Raw genomic sequence first — 18,946 nt, forward strand, 5'->3', positions numbered from 1 at the left:
TGTAAACAGGCTGTGAACAGCATTGGCGAGACCCTGTCTCCTTGCCTGACACCTTTCATTATTGGAACTTTATTGCTGACTTTATGAAGGACTATGGTAGCTGTGCTGTCGTTGCAGATATCTTCCAGTAATTTCCCATGACACACTTCTGCCCCCTGATTCCGCAATGCCTACATGACTGCTAAGGTTTCCACTGAGCTAAACGCTTCCTCTTAATCAATGAAAGCTTTATACAGGGATTGGTTATATTCTGCATACTTCTTGATAACCTGATTGACGGTGTGAATATAAAATATTGTCAAGTATACTTCACGAAAGCCTTCCTGATCATTTCATTGATTGAAGTTTAAGGTGTCCTCATTCTATATTCAATTACCTTAGTAAATAGCTTGAAGGCAATGGACAGTAAGCTGATTGGTCTAATTTTTCAATTTCTTGACGTCTCCTTTCTTATGGATTCAGGAAATGTTCGCGTCGTTCTAAGCTTCTGGTGCGCTCGAGGTCATAAGGCATGCATAAACAGGGTGGTTAGTTTTTCTAGCACAATCTCCCCTCCGTCCTTAAAGAGATCTGCTGTTGTCTGATTTTCACCACCTGCTTTCCCCCTTTGCATTGCTCCTATGGCTTTCTTTACTTTCTTGTTATTGGAGGGATGTCCCATTGGTGCGGTCCTTCAGGACACACATAGCCCTGCCACACTTCCTAGCTACACATCTGTTCACTCGGACGCCACGAATACACCCAGGGCGTCCACACTCATACATCGCTCCATTACACACCAAACCCATTACATCACCTCCGAGACGCCCTGCGTAATTACAGAAATCATACAAGATACACACTCACTACCATCGATGTTTGTCGCCAATATATACCACCCACCATCTCACCCGATGGCTTCATTGGAAACGCTACTGCGAGATCTCCACCGTCTTGCAGGCAAGCATCCATTGATTATCGGAGGAGACTTCAACAGTCAGCATACTGACTGGGGCTACCGCACCACCACTGGACGAGGCCGGCGTCTCTGGTCCTTGGTACAAGAGCTCCGCCTCACAATACACAACAACTTTAACACCCCCACGAGGATTGGTAACAGTGTCAGCGCGGACACCAGCCCGGATTTGACACTGAGCCGCAACCTTGTTGGTATTACGTGGGCCACAACGCGTCATACATTAGGAAGCGATCATTACATCCTCTCCGTTACAGTACCGTACAAGCAAAGACAGGCCCGTCACCTAACACACAAAATCACCAACTGGGATGCTGTACGCTCCGCACGGGCGGCCCTCCCTGACGCTTCCATTATAGACATCGACCAGTGGGTGGCATCACTCATGAACGATGTCTCCACACACACGCGAACCCTTGTCACAACAACAGATACGCCCACCCTCGACACTCGCCTGGCCCACCTTTGGGAGGCCCACCATAGCATCCTAGAGCGCTGGAAGGGGCAAAAGCTCAATCGGACCCTTAAAAAGCGGCTGGCCGCGCTGCAAACACAAATTACTGAGCACGCTGAGGAGCGCTGCCGATCAAACTGGGGTCAGATTTGCGACAGTTTGGCTGGCAATCTGTCCTCCAAACGTAGCTGGCAACTCCTCCGTCACCTAATTGACCCCACGCAATCCAAAACAGCCACACAACACCACGTCACACGCCTTATACATAAGACCGGCCTTTCTCCTGACGCACTCATTAATATACTTAGAAACACACATACAACTCCCGGTACCTCAAACCCCCTGCCCCCCTATACAGGCGCCCCGAATGCCAACCTCGACGCAGAGATCACGGAGACAGAAGTCAGAGCGGCCCTCCTGACTCTCCGTTCTAACTCCACCCCAGGAGTTGACCGGATCTCTAATGCCATGCTCCGCAATTTGGACGATCAATCGATCGCCCAACTCACGGAGTACTTCAACAAATGCTGGCAGGAGGGCACTCTTCCCCAATCATGGCGTCACGCCAAAATCATATTCATACCAAAGCCCCACAAACCACTTACACCCTCAAATCTCCGTCCCATTTCACTAACCTCATGCCTAGGCAAGCTTTTCGAACACGTCGCACTCGCTCGACTCACCCAACACATGGCGCAGCAAGACCTCTACCCGCACAGCATGGTGGGCTTCCGTCCCCATCTGTCAGCACAGGACGCTATGCTCCAACTCACGCAGGACATTTTCGACCCCCTGATTCCGGGTCACACAAAAGCTGTCTTAGCCTTGGATCTCTCCAAGGCCTTTGATCGCCTGGACCATCAAGCGATCATGGCGGCTCTCTCCCCCTTGAACATAGGTGAACGTATGTACACCTATATTCAAACATTCCTTACTAACCGCACGGCCGAAATTCACTTCGGTCCCCACATCTCCCCCCCATACACCCTTAGTGGGGTCGGAACCCCCCAGGGGTCCGTCCTCTCCCCTTTCCTCTTCAATGTCACTCTCATTCCCCTTGCCCACAAGCTACAAATTATCCCTCACCTTCGGCATACACTCTATGCCGATGATATCACGCTATGGACCACCCATGGCAGTGATGGAGACATAGAGAACACCCTACAGTCCGCGGCTATCCTCACCCAAACGCATGCGCGGAGTATCGGACTCTCCTGCTCACCGGAGAAGTCGGAGCTCCTCATAATCCGCCCCACAACACGAAACTGTCCCACAGCCCCCATCACCGTGACACTGGAAAACCGGCCCATCCCGGAGGTAAACACTCTCCGGGTACTTGGCCTCCACATCCAGAACAACGGGAAAAACACACTCACCATACGGAAACTCAAGCAGACAACTGTGTCGATATCACACCTAATCCGCCGCGTTTCTGCACACCACCGGGGCATGAAGGAGCATGACCTATGTCGTCTCATTCATGCCTTCGTCCTCAGCCGCTTTATCTTCACGCTCCCCTACCTGAAACTCCAGGCTAGGGAAATCTCCACCCTGGATGCCATGATTCGAACAGCATTTAAGACAGCATTACACCTACCCCAAAATACCTCAACCGAAAAACTCTTTCAACTAGGCCTGCACAATACGATAGGGGAGCTTATTGAGGCCCACCGACAGACACAATACATACGTCTCGCGAGAACCACCACCGGGAGACACATCCTACACACCCTCGGTATACGCCTACCAGTTACCGATCCCACACAGCTCCAGGTACCCCGCCTCATTCACCGCGGTTTATTTATTAAACCTCCCCCCAAAAACATGCATCCCACCTACCACGAACCCCGCCGCAGAGCTCGCGCACGGGCACTCCACAAATACTATGGCACGGAACCGTATGCCGTTTGGGTGGATGCCGCATGCACGGGCGAAGACGCGGTTGTCGCCATCACGAACCCCTCCCTCCAACCCATTGCCACACTTCACATAACCCCTACTGCCACTTCGGAGGAGGCCGAAGAGGCCGCCATTGCCCTGGCCATCACCCGCACGGAGGCGCGATATATACTGTCAGATTCCAAAACTGCCATACTAAATTTTGCTCGCGGGAGAGTTCACGTCCCTGCATTTCGCATACTGGACTCCCTCGCCGCGCACCCGCCCCGCCATGTGGAGCTGATATGGGTGCCTGCCCACTACGGGAATCCCGGAAACGAGGCCGCCAACGCTTTAGCCCGAGCTTCTCTCAACCGGGCACCGGCGGCCTCCGACCTGGGGTTCTCGCGGGAGCGCATGCACTCATTCAGTGAAATGACGCAGGCCTACAAAGCCGAGCGTCGGCTCTACCCCCCACCTCATCCTTCCCTCGACAATTACCATCAGACACTTTGGAGGCGGCTCCAAACACGCACTTTGCCCTCCCCTTATATACGCTCGCGATATCACCCAGTCCACACGAACCCTTCCTGTACCCTCTGCCACCACCCCAAAGCCACTCTCGACCATATTCTTTTCCTCTGCCCGGCGGATCCTCCCCCGCGGGGCCTGGAGCACCTTACCACTTGGGAGGCTTGGGAGACCCTACTGCGCTCCGAGGACCCGGCCAAGCAAGCCATCGCCACCGGCCGGGCTGCCAGCGTCATGAGCCTCCGGGACATGAACGTTTGAGTGCAGTGGGGCCGTGCGGGGGCCCAAGGACCGACGTGTCCAAAACTCCCTTGTTATAAATAAAGTTTTCATCATCATCATCATCTACTGCCTATATTGTTAACATTATGATTACATTGACTAGTGTACAGATTTGTGTAGGACTCTTTGGCTACTTTAACTGCCTTATCCATGAAGCTAATGAGATTGCCCTCTATGTCTTTAAGCGCATATATCTAAGTTTTAGGCCGCCGCGGTGGCTCTGTGGCTCGGCTGCTGGCCCGAAGACGCGAGTTCGATCTAGGCCGCGGCAGTCGAATTTCCACGGAGGCGAATTCTAGATTCCCGTGTACTGTGCGATGTCAGTGAACGTTAAAGAACGCCAGGGGTCGAAATTTGCGCCGCCCTTCACTATAGCGTCCATCATAGCTTTAGTTGCTTTGGGACGTTAAAACTTCCATAAACCATGTGGTTTTTACCTATGCCTAGTTTCTACTTCACTGCTTTGTGCCACCACCGTTGTTTAGAGCATGCTCGATTTTCTCGATATTAAACTTTGTCGGCTGCCTTGAGCATATTTATTAAATTTTATAGCTATGCCAGTTCTATTCTGTCTGTAGGGCCAGACGCTGGCATGCTTTGGCGTTTCTTCATGAAATTTGTCGTATCCTCAGATAGCTTGCTGGTTTCCTGTGGAGCCACCCTACCGCCTAATTCTACTGTGAATTCCGTAATGATACCTGTGAGATTATAATTCATTGTTTGAACACTAAGATTGTCTTTCTCATTTAGAGCCTAATAATGGTTCTGTAGGAATATCCTGAATTGCTGTACTTATCCTCTTATCGCAGACTCGTTAATAGACTTAGGTTTCACTAATTTCTTCCCTTTCCTCTTTAGATCAAAGCTAATTGGAGACCTTACTATTCTTTGGTCGCTGCAACGGGACTTTCCGAGGCTCTCCACAACCTGCATGACACCAGGATGAGAGCATAGTATGAAGTCTATTAGTTTTAATCTCACCTTTGGGCTCTGCCATGTCCACTTCCATGTTTTTCGTTTCCACAAGAAGGTATTCATGGTCCGTAAATTATTTCTCTAGGCGAGCTCTTCTAACAACTGCCCCCTGCTCTTCCTGGAGCCTATGCCATAGTCGCCTACCACATGGTCTCCGGTCTCCGTCTTGACTACCTATGCATCGATGTAGTGGAGAGGCCCCTGTAAGAGGACATTGCAAAGGAAGAAATAAAGCTCACAAAAATTTCTTTTTCAAATATTTCTTTTGTTTGAATTGTAATAGGTTTTTCGGGCACATGTAAAGCACAGCACGACACAAAACACAAGGCGGGGAACGGCGTGCACCGACAGTTAGCGGTTCCAACAGCACCAACAGGAAGCACGCGCTCTACGAGAGCAGTCCCGATGCCGCGCGGGCACTTCTTCGTCATCACAACGGACCCCGGTAAAGGAGGAGCCATCCTGGCGACTCACGGCGTGGTGCACATCACAAGTTCGTGGTAAAGCTTGAGGCGGCTGATGTGAACGGTTTCACGGCCACGGCGGCAGTGGTCAGAAGAGTGAGTCAACGGTTCCAAAACGTAGTTCACGGGGGAACTCTGACAGACAACACCGTAGGGGCCGTGATATTTGGTGAGGTACTTGGAAGACAGGCCAGGAGGACCAGAAGGAACCCAGAACCAAACAAGGGATCCGGCAGGCAGGCGGGCAAAGGCTTATAAAGGTCGATGCCCAAACTTTCAAACGGACGGGCAGGGCAAGGTAAAGGCTGCAATGGTCCAGAAATGCGCTGCGATGGTGACTTGCGTCGTTGGTGGTGGTGGTGGTGAAAAACTTTAACCAAAGAGAGCTTGAGGGTAAAAAAACCCTGCTGCATGGTCGGTATCCTTAGTCCGGGACACCGCACGACGAGGCCCCGTCTCGCGCCCGCTTGACCAGAGCCCTTTGGGACTCCAGTGTGGAGCAGTTGAGGAGGGCAGTCTCCCATGCCTCTCGGGTGGGGATGGGGGAGGGGGAAGGTGAGGATTCTGAGTACATGCCCACACCATGTGAAAGATATCGCAGATCTCTCCACAGTGCGGGCAGCGCCCATCTGTGTTCGGATCGAAGTGTTTTGCTATTGCAGGACAGAGAAGGGTTCCTGTCTGCAGGCGCCGCAGAGTTCGCTCCTCCGCCTTACTCAGCCCCTTGGCGGGTGCCGGGTAGAGACGGTGGCTGTCGCAATAATAAATTAGGATTTCGCGGAACCGCAGAAGCGGTTTATGAGCTTCTGAGCCATGAGAGCTAGGATGAGGAACCCGGTGTGTGAGCGCTCGGGCGGCCGCATCAGCGGCCTCATTGCCTCGTAGACCCTGGTGGCCAGGAGCCCAGATCACTTTTGTGCGAGTTGGATCGGCGAGAGCGCGTCTTAGAATTTGCGAGGCAAGAGGTGATATTTCGCCTGCAAGATAATGTTCACAGGCCCGGCGAGAGTCTGTGATTACCGTTTTCGATTTTGGATCGGAGGAGGAGGAGGAGAAAAGCATTTATTTAGTAATGTACAGAGAGGTGCTCGGGGAGAGGCCCCTAGTGGGTCTCACCCCTTAAAATACTAGTCGGAGTCCCTCATTCCGGGATCCCGTTGGTCGAGACCGCTACACAAGTCCGCTGAACCAGGGCCTGCTGGGCCGATAGTTCCAGGCAGCTGAGTAGGGCCGCCTCCCAGTCCTCTCGGGTAGGGGAAGGGGTGATTGGGGGAGAGAAGGATTTTTTCTGCATGCCCAAACCATGTGGAAGGTGTCGGCCACCTCCCCACAGAATGAGCAGCGGCCGTCAAAAGAAGGATTAAAGTGCTTGAGAACCGCCGGGCACAGCAGGGTGTTTGTAAAGAGCCTGAGGAGAATTCGTTCGCCAGCTTTACCCAGTCCTTTCATAGGAACTGGGTATCGCCGGTGTTCGGCACGATAGTGCTCAGTAATTTCTTTAAAAGAAAGGAGAGGGCTGTGATCTGAGTTAAGCTCCTCCCAAGGGACGCCTGGTGCCCGGTGAGTGAGTGCGCAGGCTGCCTCATGGGCGGCTTCGTTACCTGGCATGCCTTGGTGGCCGGGGACCCATATGATTGAGCGATGAGTTGGATCGCCGTCGCGAGTACTGCGGTGGAAAATTTGGTGAGCGAGTGGAGTGATCCAACCGAACTCAAAGTTACGACAGGCTCCGCGAGAGTCTGTGAGGATGAATTTAGAGTCGGGATGGGAGGCTGCGAGGGCGATCGCCACCTCCTCCGCATGCGTTGAGTTGGGCGCTCTGAACGAGAGGCCGTCCACCTGTTTTCCCTCGTGTATGGCTGCAGCCGTGTACCATTCCCCCCTGGAGCGGTAGGGGCCTGCAATGTCGACGTAGAAGACGTGTTTCTTTGAGCCATAGTGGCGGTGCAGGGCATTCGCCCGCGCCTGGCGCCGGCCATTATGGTCCTCCTTGTTTATCTTAGTCGGAAGGGGTCGAACGTAGAGGGCGCTTCTCCACAGTTCTGGCACTCGAACCCGTTCCATGGTGTGGTGATCATGTCTGATATGTAACCGGTCCAAGAGGCGGCGACCGGACACGGTCTGGGCGAGACGCGTGTATTGGTTAACGAGATGCGCCTCGCGGAGTTCTCGATAGGTGTTCACCACCCCCAACGCGAGAAGTCGCGCGTTGGAAGTGGATATCGGGAGGTCGAGGGCTCTCTTGAAAATTTTGCGGAGTACAATCTCCAAGTGATCTTCGTCATGTTTCCGTAAGCGGAGGTAAGGAGTCGAGTACAGTACTCGACTTGTTACGAAGGCATGCGCGAGCCGCATCGCATCCTTACTTCGCAACCCTCCTCGCTTGTTAGAAACGCGGCGAACCATTCGGCCCACCTGGTCGCCGACTTTGCGGAGTTTGGCAAGAGTTGTGTCTGCCTTACGATGTTGATTAATGAAGAGACCGAGTATTCGTAGCTCCTTCGCTTCACGGATGGGGCCGCTTGCGAGAGAAAGCTGAACGGAGATTTTGCATTTCGGAGAAGATCGAATATGCACAAATTCAGACTTGGACGGGGAGCACTGGAGGCCGCAGTACGTGGCATAGTGGTCAACTATGCTCGCCGCTGCTTGCAGGCATTCCTCCATCTCTCCTATATTTCCCGTAGTGGCCCAGATGGTGATGTCATCGGCGTACAGCGCATGCTGAACACCGCCGACAGCCGCCAGCTGTGCCGGGAGATACATCATAGCAATGTTAAAGAGAAGCGGGGACAACACAGCGCCTTGTGGTGTGCCCCGCGTTCCCATCTCAAACGGGCCGTACTCGGTCTCTTGTATACGTATATAGGCCAAGCGGTCTGTTAAGAAATCTTTGATGTAATTGAATGTACGAGGACCACAGTTAATCTCGCTAAGGTGTTTTAGTATGACGCCGTGTTTAACATTGTCAAACGCACCCTTGAGATCGAGTGCTAGGACTAATGTCGTTGTGTGGGTGTTCTATGGGTTCGAGAACCTCGTGATGAAGCTGTAAAAGGATGTCTTGTGCGGACTTACTGGGTCGGAAACCGAACATGGTGTCGGCAAAGGAGTTCTTGCTCTCGAGATATTCTGAGAGGCGGTCACGGACCATCGTTTCCATCAGTTTTCCTACGCATGAAGTGAGGGAGATAGGCCGGAGGTTGTCTGTGTTTACCGGTTTCCCCGCCTTTGGGATAAAGGTTACCAATGATGTCTTCCAATCCGGTGGCAACGAAGTGTCCCCGGTCCAAATGGCGTTAATATATTCGAGTAGGGTTTCGTACGCCCGATCAGGAAGGTTCGCCAATAATTTGACTGTGACCTTATCCCTCCCGGGCGCCGTCCCCCTGCGCATTTTGGCAAGAGCCGCGCGAAGGTCGTGAAGCTGGAAAAGTTGATCCAGTTCCGGATTATCGCAGCCTGCATACGAATAATCCTGCCCACGCGGGTCTTGATCCTGATTGAGGTATTGTGAGCGCAAGGTGTTCGCCAGCTGCTTCGTGTTTCCTTGAAAGTTGTGTATCGCGCGATTGATGTGTTTCTGTGTTTCCGAGCGTGTTTGTGTGGGGTCTATGAGAGTCCTGAAGAGCCGCCAAGTGTTGCGGCTGGACATATGTCTTGCTGCGCTGTTGCATCGATCTACCCAGTTAGTGTCTGCGAGCTGGGCAGCATACTCGGCAGCTTGCTGGGTGAGGTCAGAGATGCGAGCGCGGAGTTTACGGTTGTGTTTCTGCCGCCGCCATCGCTTAGTGAGGCTGCGGCGAGCTTCCCAGAGGTGCATCAGGTGGTTATCCACGTCAGGTGCACGCTCCGTAAGCTGGATATGGTTTTCGTGCGAACGGAGTGTTTGCATGAGCCCTTGTGCCCAAGTGGAGTAGTCCTGTTCCATGAGAGAAGTTACTGGGAGGGCCTGGGGGAAAGCGTTCCAGTCGGGAAGTTTGGCTTGCGCAAGGGGGCGACGTAAGGGCCGAGTGTAAATGACAGTGTTCAGTATGCAGTGGTCGCTACCGAGGGTGTCCTCGGTGTTGATCCACTCTGCGTGTTGGATGTGCTTCACGAGGGTAAGGTCGGGGCAAGTGTCCCGAGTGACGGAGTTCCCTACACGTGTTGGGTGGACCGGGTCGGTTAGAATAGTGGTGCCCAGCGTAGATATAAGTTCCGCCAACTTACGACCACGCGTCTCTTCCTTGCAATAGCCCCAGATGAGACAGGGCGCGTTAAAATCGCCCACTATCATGAGGGGGTCGCGACCCGCGATCCTCAGCGCTGCGCTAAAGATGTTAGAAAAAGTGATGTTTGTGAGTTTCGGGGGGCAGTAGATATTAAGTATGTGTGCGGGGCTATCTGTTCGCCGCAGGGGGAGGACAGAGACCATCACGTACGAATATTCCAAATTTAGATCGAGATCAACCTCCTGCGCTGTGTAACCCTTATGGACTAGGAAACAGGTGAACGGGTCTCGTTGAAAAGCGTTATAGCCCGTGAGCTTAACCGCATCTCCGGTTTCTTGCAACGCAAGGACTGCGGCGGGGTGTTCAAGGTTGTCAATGTAGTGGGCGCGTTTGGTCCTGTTTTTGAAACCCCGACAAATCCATTGCACAAGGGAAAAAACTTGCTGTCTTTGCGGGGGGCGGCGCCCTTTAGGGTGTTGGTTGGGAGGGGACGCAGCCATGTTGATTTGAAGGGAGACTGCCTTGGAGAGCCGGCACAGGTTCCGTCACCTGCGGCTGGATCGGTTCCGGCTCTTCCTTGAGTTCGGTTAGATTGATGGGGCGGTTGAATATTGATGGGCGGTTTGCGTCTTTGAGGGGCCCCATTCGGCGTAGAACCCTGGGGTTTGACTCCAGCCACGTCTTAATATTGGCCGTCACGGTGGCCGTAACCGTGGCCGTGACTGACTTGAACAGGTTTTCTTGAATTTGGCCGAAATTTGACATCTGAGTCGCTAATGCGGCAAGGGCGTTTTCGAGGGCGGTGAAACGCGCGTCAGAGCTAGATGATGTCGGGTCCACCGGCACTTGTTGCATCGGTTCCGGAGCTACCTGGGCAATAAGCGGGGAGGACCGAGCCGTTTCTAGCGCATGAATTTTGGCCTGGAGTTGAGCATTTTGAGCCCGGAGAGTCTCGAGCTCACGGCGGAGGTCCGCAACCTCAGAGTTAAGGGGGGGAGGAGGAGGAAGGGTTGGTGGGGAAGAAGGTAGGGGAGTGCGGGGGGACGGAGGAGGCCCGTCTCGGCTGCCTACCTTTGGCTGTGATGTCTTCTTTGGTGTGCCAAGCGGACGGCCCTCGAGAGGCGGAAAATCTCCGTTCTGGAATACGGGTGCGCCTGGACCACGTGACGACTTTTGGCTTATTGATGGAGGGGACTTGGAGACACGCCCGGGCAACGCGCCCGCCGGTGGCGCTGGTCCGGATGTGCCTTGCACCAGCTTGTTGCCAGGCGGGGGAACTTTTGGAGTGGTGTCAGCTCCTGGGGGCACTGCACACTGACGCTGCTTTCGTTGACCGGTTGGGTTTTCCGGTCGTTGCAGCCTCCGGAATTTCGCTTTGCAGTCTTGCGAGGCCGTAAGGTGGCCGCCACCGCAGACGATGCAGGAAGGGGTGCACTCGTGGGTCTCTAAGTTGCCGTCTTCGAGGACTGCGACCGTTTGGCCGCAGTGTCCGCAGCGATTGCGTTGAGGATCCGGGCATAAGTCCACACGGTGGCCGATGGTGCCGCATCGGAAACACGCGGGAATAGTCCGCTTGTATTCGCGTACCAAGGTCACCACACTGTTATAGTGCACGTAACGTGGCACTTTATGCCCCACGAAGGTGAGCAGGGCAATCGTCGACTTCCCCAGCTTGCGGATGAAGGCTATCTCTCCTCCGCGCCACTGGACTTTCGATTTCAAGGTGGTAGAAGTTTCCTGCTCATGGACGGTAATGATCCCTTTGCAGACTTCACCGTTAACTTTGGCGTGACCGACCATCGGGATGGAGCCTTTGGAAGCTTTCAGAGTAAATTCACGAGCGAGCGCGTTCGCCGCATTCACGTCTTGAGTGGTGGCGATAACGATATTCTGGTCCCAGATGGGCCAGATACTAAGAGTGTCCACCGAGGAGGCATTAACATAGGCGGAGAGCAAAGCACCAAGCTCACCGTTCTGCAGAACCGTCTTCAGGGAGTCCGTCATTCTGGGCTTGATGACGATCGTGAAATCTTCTTTGCGGAGTCGAGGCATAGCGGTAGGCCGCCATTTCGTCGATCCAGCTGTTTGCGAGAGCTGATGGTTTGAACTTGAAGTATTTTGATACACAGAAGCAGGGGCACTCACGGAGGGTCCGTCCACTGCCGAGGTGTTCAGGCGCTGCTGGCGTTTGCGAAGTGCCACCAACGAGAAGAGGCCTTCATCCACGATCTCCTGCGTCGGAGTGGAGGTTTCAGGAGAAGACGGGGCTTCTGCGACGACTTCAGTCCATGCCATCGTCTCGGGATCGTACCCGCGGCGAGCGGAGGCCGCCATGGCGTCCGCGGAGAACGCTGGAGACAGGCTGCTTGGCTTTAGGCCTGGCTAGGGCTCCCACGGGATGAAGACATAAATGGGCCTAAAAGGCCCAAAAATTGGCCCACCCGGTCGAGAGCGATGTCTTCGGGTGCCGGGTGATGTTAATCGTCGAGCACAAGCAAAATTTTCGCGGTCGCAGGGAATTTTTCGGTAATCCGGACGAAAATTGTCGGAGCCGAAATGAGGCGCGTCCGCTCGAGACGCGGCCGGTGATCGCTCGGCAGCGAGAGCTATTGCGACTTCCTCCGCTCGTGTTGAATTTGGGGCCCGAAAAGGTAGCCCATCGACATTCATTCCCTGGTGGACTACGGCAGCCGTGAAGAATCCCGCGGGCGACGGCCCTGTGATGTCCACGTAATAGACGCCCTCTTTATAACCATATTGCCTCTCAAGCGTGCGAACCCGCGCTTGTCGTCTGCCTTCATGTGAAGCCATGTCCATGTTACGCGGGAGCGGAGCGACCAAGAGCATGTGGCGCCACAGCACCGGGATGTTCTCCGTCCCCTCTGGTATGCATGTGTGTTGGATGTGTAAGCGGTTTAGCAGGCGGCGCCCAGGCACCGTCTGCGATAGCCGCGTATATTGGTTCACGAGGTGGGCCTCCCGCAACTCCTGATAGGAGTTTACCACTCCCAACGCCTTCAGTTTGGCGTCGTTGGGAGTCAAGGCATGAGCGAATGTACTTTCGGAGAAAGGTGTACATACCGCGCCAGTAGTGCCGGTGACGAAGTCGCGTGTATGTTTTTAAGAGACCAGCATGAGCGTTCTGGGGCTCGGCATGAAAAGATGCGCAGACTTCAGTGCGTAAGTGGCGAGGCATGACAAGTAACCACCTTCTACCATCTGGCATGTCATACCGGCGATAAAGAAGACCGTCTTGCAAAGTGAAGTAGCGGGCTTGACGACGAAGTGAGCGGGAGGGCGCTGGTGTAGTGCGGCCGGAAAGGAGATGTACGAGAGAGGTTATCCAGGCGTCTTTGCGTTGCTCCAGATGGATGTTTGGACGCCGTAACGAAGAGAGCACGGAGTCACTGCTAGACAGGGTCGCATCGCTGGCAAGTAGCGGTGACCGGGAGAGCGCGTCGGCGTCAGAGTGCTTGCGTCGGGAACGGTAGATGACTCGAATGTCGTACTCCTCAAGTCGCAGTGCCCAACGACCAAGTCGGCCGGATGGATCCGTCAAGGACGACAGCCAGCATAAAGCATGGTGGTCGGTGACTACGTCGAAGGGGCGGCCGTAGAGATATGGTCGAAATTTGGTTATTAAGGCGGAAGCCTTTCATGTCTCATCGTTGTAAGCAGCAGTTGTCGACAGAAAATGTCACGCTTTTCAATTGGTGGAAACGGTCGTGACGTCACAGTGCGCGAATTTCAAACGGGGCCAATTGTACTTTGGCTAGTAACCATGCAACCAATTACAGGGATCGTATAGTGATGCTCCAATTAAGTGGGACTGAGCTTAGTTAATTGCTTAATTACCAAATTAGCCTAATTAGCTTTACTAGTCAGGTCATATAAATAAATAAAACCGATTAAGAAATTGGTCGAGCTCAGGAATCGAACCCCGGTCTTCGGCGTGAGAGACGAGCATGCTATCCACTCCGCCATGCCAGCTCGATGGTTTGGAATGAACAAAGGCACGTCTAGTGAATACGGTGTCTTCACTCACTCTCATCCTCCTCCATTCTCTTCCCGCGAGGTTTAGGTGTCCACCGACAAATGAGAGACACATACATTTCCTTTCCTCAAAAACCAATTTACTGACGAGCGAGGCGTAGAACCGAATGGGCGATGGCGTTCTATGGACTCCTTGGCAGCGTTGCAAGACGCTGTCGCGTTCCACTCTTAGGGGCATCAGTGACCACACTTTAGGTCAAAAAAGTGCCCCCCTGAATTTTGTGAGACAGTTACTGCGTAATTTCCTTTCCTCAAATACAATTTTCATTTTCTTCATTACGGCTCCTCTTTATCTATCTTCTTTCACTCCCACTTCCTCTCTTCCTCTACGGTGCGGTTCAGGTGTCCACCGAGATGACAGAGAATTACTGCGCCATTTCCTTTCCTCAAAAAGCGTTGCGGTCAAAGGGCAAGGCATCGCGCTGAACGGGTGGTGTTCCGTGGACTCCCTGGCAGCGCTACAACGCGCTGTCGCGTTCCACTCCTAAACGCGAAGCTTAAGCGTCATTAATCAGCAGTTAATTAGTATTCAGACATTAATCAGTAATTAACCATTAATTAGTGATTTGTCATCACTTGGTAATTAGTACTCAATTATATGTGACGCCACCGGTGCCACAGAAACAGCGAAGGTGGTGCGGAAAACGCTTCCGCCTCTACCCTCTTTAGACAGTCAAAGTGCCCCCTGAATTTTTGCCCACAGAATGGCCAAACATAAATTTTCGGACACGGCGTAATTGATCTCGGCTTTAGACAGTGTGCGGCTGGCATAGGCGACGACATATTCATGAAAACCGGGCTTCTGTTGTGCAAGCACAGCACCAATGCCAATGCCACTATGCCAGTAGCATCCGTGTGGATCTCGGTTGGAGCGTTTGGGTCGTAATGGCGAAGTATGGGTGGTGAAGTAACGAGCCGGTGCATTGTAGCGAAAGCATCATCACATTTGGAGCACCACGACGACAAGGAATTTTTGGCTTGAAGTCGCGTCAAAGGTGAAATGATGGTAGCGAAATTCCGGATGAAGCGATGAAAATATGAGCATAGGCCGATGAAACTGCGCAGTTCTTTGGGTGTGGACGGCTTCGGAAATTCGGCAACTGCACGAAGTTTTGCGGGATGCGGAAGGATGCCGTGTTTAGAGACGACGTAAACAGAGGATGGCCAGTTGGCGAGCTCCGAAATGGCATTTTTCAAATTTAATTGCTGGCCTGCGGTTGTGAGACAAGTGAGCACTTGGCGCAGATGAGTCTGATGTGTCGAAAAGTCGACCGAAAACACGACGACGTCGTCAAGGAAGCAGAGGCACGTCTTCCAGCGTAGGCCACGCAGGACATTGTCCATCATTCTTTTGAATGTAGCAGGGGCATTGCAAAGCCCAAATGGCATTACGTTAAACTCATATAACCCATCAGGCGTGACGAATGCTGTTTTTGCGCGATCATCTTCGGCCATGGGTATTTGCCAATAACCAGATCTCAGATCGAGTGACGAAAAAAATTCTGCTCCTTCTAGGCAATCGAGGGCGTCATCTATGCGTGGCCGAGGATAAACGTCTTTCCGGGTTACAGTGTTCAGCCGTCGATAATACACGCAAAATCGGATAGAGCCGTCTTTCTTTCGAACGAGAACGACAGGGGAAGACCATGGGCTCTTCGAGGGCTGTATAATCCAGCGCTCTAGCATGTCGTTCACTTGCTCGGTGATGACAAGACGCGCCGGAGCTGACACGCGATATGGTCGCTGGCGCATAGGAGGATGGGTGCCAGTATCGATGATATGAGTGAAAGCGGAAGTACGGCCGAGTGGAGTTTGGCACGCACCAAAAGACGAACGAAATTCGCACAAAAGGGTGAGCAGCTGGTCACGGCCCGCCTAATAAAGGTCTCCATCGATAGCACTGTACAGGATATCAGAGGGTGGTAGGTGACAGGGAGCCGGGGTGAGAGCATCGAGCGACGGTGTAGGATCGGCCTCGACGTCGTCAACGACTTGTAGGAGTTCAGCCGATGCTACGTACCCAATGCATTCACCACGAAGCAAAGTCAAAGGAAGTCATACTGGTGTGGCACCACAGGGACAGGGACAGAGACAGAGCCAACTCGCCCAATTTTCAACCCTTTTGTCAAAGGAAGGTCAGATGATTGCTGATGAGCATGGTTGCTCTTCCGGAGGTCATCGTGAGGACAGCGAAGGGAAGCGGTTGGTTCCTGCGGCGAACGAGCAATTCCGAGGGATTAAAGAGTACAGGTGTGGCGGGTGGGCCGGCTGGAGAGATACAGGACAGGAAGACTACAACGAAAGAGGAAGCAGGAAGTTCGACATCATGGGAAAGGAGAAGTTTCTCCGGATACTCAGCGGTTTCGGCAGTGGAGTCGTCGGGTAGGACAGGGCGTGTGACTTCAGCTCGAGCGCAGTCTATGACAGCAGAGTGTTCCGGCAAAGTCCCACCCAAGAATGACATCATGCGAGCAGGAGGAGAGCACCACCAACTCAATTGCGTAGATGACGGCTTGGATAGCAATTCGTGCAGTGCAAGCGGCGAGCGGCTGAATTTGCTGGGCGTCAGCAATACGCATAAAATACCAGGGAATGCCGTAAGAACTTTCTTGATGCGGCGGCTAAATTTCGCGTCCATAACTGATACGGCTGCTCCGGTGTCAGTCAAGGCGCACGTCGCAACACCGTCTACTACTACATCAACGACATTGGCGGGGGACGTCAGAGGCCTTGTAAAGTTCACCGAAGGCGCAGCTCTTGCCTCAGGAACTGCGCTCACTAGTTTTCCGGTTCACTGGGGCTGACGCGGTGGCCCATCGGGGAGATGGAACGGCGCCGCGGAGAATGGGAGCGGCGCGGCGTAGCGGACTGGTTGTGAACGAAGATGGCGGCGAACTAGGCTGCATGCGGTAGTGCTGCGTGTAAGCTCCGTATGCTGATGGCGTCATGACGTCAGTAGGCGAATAGGTATGATTGCGGCAGTAGCGAGCGTCATGTCCGACAACGCCACAGCCAAAACAAATGGGCCTGCTGTCGCGAGTGCGCCATGGGCGACCGTAGGGAAGGGGGGCCGGCGCCACATGCGGCAATGATGGTGGGGCGGGAACCCGTTAAGACCGAACAGGTCGCGGTGCCAAAGGCGGTGGAGCTGCTGTTGCGCCGGAGAAATTTCCCGCGGGATGTGGAGCCGGACGGGACATGACGGTGGCGTAGGTAAGCGAGGCAGCCACTGCCTGCTGAGGGACGGGTGGCATGGCATCCGCGATCTGCAGGGCGTCTGCGACCTGTGCCTGGATGGTCTGCTGAAAGGCCGGCAGAAGTGCTGGTGACGGAGCTGGAGGCGCATGCACGAGCGCCAGTTGACGTGCAACTTCTTCACGGATAAACCGTTTGACCTCCTGCATAAACTGGGGCTCTCCAGCGACCACGGCATCCGCGGATAGTACCTCGGCCTGTTGCAACAGGCGACGAGCGAGGACGCGTTGCTTGCGGAGCTCCTCGTAGCTCTGGCACAACCTGATGACGGAGGCAACGGTGCCCGGCTGCATGGCAAGAAGCATTTGAAAGGCGTCCTCGGCGATGCCTTTCATAATGTGTCGGATCTTATCGGCGTCAGACATCTCAGAATTCACGCGTTTGCACAGGTCTACGACCACGTAGCTGGTGAACACCTCACTCGGTTGCTGCACCCGCACACGGGAGCGCTGTTCAGCGCGGATTTCGCGCACACGAGGACGGCCAAATACCTCGGCAAAGGTCGTTTTGAAAGCCGACCAGGTGGTTATGTCTGCTTCATGGGTGCGGAACCAGAGGCTGGCGATGTCACCAAGGTAGAAAATAACGTTGTTAAGCTTCATCGTATCGTCCCAGCGGTTGTGCGTGCTTACCCACTCGTTGGACGCCAGCCAATCTTCAACATCACTGTCACCTGTGCCGCTGATGACAGCTGGATCCCGCTGCCGAGGCATGCCAGCGCAGATAACAGGTGCTGGCGGTACCGATGGCTGCGGCGGTGGCGGCGGGGCTGTGTCTCTAAGCATTTGGGTGGTAACGGTGTCGTTTCTCAGCTCCAGGACGGGATCAGAGTCCACCTGCACCACTTGTAATGGGTTTTTCGGGCACAAAGCACAAAGCAGAGCATGGCACAAAGGACACGGCGCGGAACGGCGTTCACCGAACAGGAAGCACGCCCTCGCTGAGAGCAGTTCCGATGATGGTGATAATGTCCTCAGGCTGAATGGCACATACCCACGGCGGGGGATTGGCCAGGGTGCATGCCGCGCGGGCACTTTTTCGTCATCAGAGAATGAATGTTTTTTCTTTTGCACATAGATGTACTTACTCCAGCATGATTATTTGTACAACCATGCTGACCGTACCATGAATTCTGTTTTATTTAATATTATTTTATTTTAAAAAAACTGCGCACACTGATCCGAAACAGGGTGGGCGAGCAAGTCAATCAAACAATAAAAACGCAACACTTCAAACAAACAACACAATATAGCAATAATTGGTCAAAACTCATGGGACAATGGCTTAATTAGCTGATTCCAATCTGCTATTGCGCGTGGAAAGAACGAAAATTTGTAAGCGTCTGTTCTAGCGAATATAGGGGTTACTGAACTGGGATGATCTCGACGAGTTTGTATGGTTGGTGCCGGCGTTATGTATAATGAGGGATCCAAACCAAGGTTGTTATGTAATAAGAGAAATAAATTATAACCAAACTTTCTTCTACGATGTTCAAGTAGTTCAATTTTATTAACCTCTATCAACGTGGTTGGGGAGTCAGTCCGAGCATATTTATTATAAACCTGACAGCCCTTCTCTGTATTCTTTCCAGATTTTTTTACGTCAGATTTAGTATACGGGTCCCACACTATGCATGCATATTCGAGTTTAGGTCTAATTATTGAAGAATAATAGAGTAGCTTGATGTTAGGAGGGGCATTTTTCAGTTTATGTCTTAAGCAACACAATTCTGGAAATGCAGCAGAGCAGATATTTTTTATGTGCAAGTTCCATGATAGGTTGCTACTAATGGCTACTCCTACGCATTTGTAGTTGGATACTTGTTAGGTAGAGAGCCTAATTTGGTTTGGTTTATTCGTTTATTGGGGTTTAACGTCCCAAAGCA

At 53.1% G+C, this 18,946-nt stretch overlaps 1 pseudogene; it reads right to left on the reverse strand.

Annotated features, from left to right (window-relative positions):
- Window positions 1-16,916: 16,916 nt before the first annotated feature.
- LOC149369815 (uncharacterized) overlaps window positions 16,917-18,946 on the reverse strand; it is a 52,890-nt pseudogene continuing 50,860 nt past the window's right edge.

The sequence above is a fragment of the Amblyomma mixtum genome, chromosome 1, assembly GCF_055824585.1.
Source record: "Amblyomma mixtum isolate Tamu chromosome 1, ASM5582458v1, whole genome shotgun sequence".
In the NCBI taxonomy this organism is placed as follows: Eukaryota; Metazoa; Arthropoda; class Arachnida; order Ixodida; family Ixodidae; genus Amblyomma; species Amblyomma mixtum.